The sequence below is a fragment of the Myotis brandtii genome, unplaced genomic scaffold (genome assembly GCF_000412655.1).
Source record: "Myotis brandtii unplaced genomic scaffold, ASM41265v1 scaffold893, whole genome shotgun sequence".
NCBI lineage: Eukaryota > Metazoa > Chordata > Mammalia > Chiroptera > Vespertilionidae > Myotis > Myotis brandtii.
The window spans coordinates 549,239-550,642 of NW_005371660.1; the positions used below are offsets into that span (position 1 = coordinate 549,239).

General features: G+C 61.5%; 1 protein-coding gene and 1 long non-coding RNA gene across 2 annotated transcripts in view; one reads left to right on the forward strand and one right to left on the reverse strand.

Annotated features, from left to right (window-relative positions):
• The window catches only part of PKHD1 (polycystic kidney and hepatic disease 1 (autosomal recessive)), a 438,226-nt gene that overhangs the window by 8,689 nt on the left and 428,133 nt on the right, over window positions 1–1,404 (forward strand). The gene's annotated exons all lie outside the window — the stretch shown is intronic.
• On the reverse strand, window positions 484–860 carry LOC106724569. The gene is made up of 3 exons (XR_001360413.1): window positions 674–860; window positions 554–593; window positions 484–493 (listed from the first exon to the last, which is right to left on the reverse strand). It is a non-coding gene; the product is annotated as an uncharacterized LOC106724569 (long non-coding RNA).

Genomic DNA, 1,404 nt, shown 5'->3' on the forward strand with positions numbered 1-1,404 from the left:
TGTTCAATGTTGCTCTGCCTCTGCATCTACCCCTGTTCATCAGTCTATACTGGTCCCCATTATCTGTCCCAACCTCACTGGAGCAGTCCCAACCTGACCAGGGCCGTCCCGACCTCACTGGGGCCGTTTCAACCTCACCGGGGCCATCCCGACCTCACCAGGGCCGTCCCGGCCTCACCGGGGCCGTTTCAACCTCACCGGGGCCGTTTTCACCTCGTCGGGGCCGTCTCTACCTCGTCGGGGCCGTCTCTACCTCGCCGGGGCCGTCTCTACCTCACCGGGGCCGTTTCAACCTCACCGGGGCCGTTTCAACCTCACTGGGGCCGTTTCAACCTCACCAGGGCCGTCCTGACCTCACCGGGGCCGTTTCAACTTCACCGGGGCCATCCCTACCTCACTGGGGCAGTTTCAACCTCACTGGGGCCGTCCCAACCTCACCTGGGCCATTTCAACCTCACCGGGGCCATCTCTACCTCACCGGGGCCGTTTCAACCTCACCGGGGCAGTCCCGACCTCACTGGGGCCGTTTCAACCTCACCAGGGCCGTCCTGACCTCACCGGGGCCGTTTCAACTTCACCGGGGCCATCCCTACCTCACTGGGGCAGTTTCAACCTCACTGGGGCCGTCCCAACCTCACCTGGGCCATTTCAACCTCACCGGGGCCATCTCTACCTCACCGGGGCCGTTTCAACCTCACCGGGGCAGTCCCGACCTCACTGGGGCCGTTTCAACCTCACCAGGGCCGTCCTGACCTCACCGGGGCCGTTTCAACTTCACCGGGGCCATCCCTACCTCACTGGGGCAGTTTCAACCTCACTGGGGCCGTCCCAACCTCACCTGGGCCATTTCAACCTCACCGGGGCCGTAGTTTCGATGTTGTGTGAGGCAGCACGCACAGGTCTCTTCCTTATGCCGCCATCTTGGTTCTCCTGGGTCTGCTTCTTGAGTGTGTCTCCCATGGCTGCGAGCAGTTGAAGTTCGCAATTGTTGGGTTAGGCTGCAAAAGCGCAGGTGGTGCCTCATGATCCCGCCTGAACCAGCTCAGTGGATTTGAGAGTTTGCAGAAGCACAGGCATTTCCTCTTGTGTCTCCAGCACAGCCCAGATGGGAATGTAAATTGGGTAGGGCGGGGTCTCAGGGAGTCACCAGGGCGGAGTCTCAGTGGCCCCTCGCCTATCCTGGACACCGGGACTTTGCGTCCCCCAGTGCCAGAGAGCAGCTGCGTGCCAGAGCCTCCCTCGCTTTCTGATGGCTGGAAGGCCGTGCCGTCTCTCCCCGTGGGGCCTGGGGACTCAGAGACCCGCCCGAACCAGCTTAATGGATTTGAGAGTTTGTAAAAGCACAGGCATTTCTTCTTGTGCCACCGGCACAGCTTGGATGGGGATGTAAATTGAGTAGGGCGG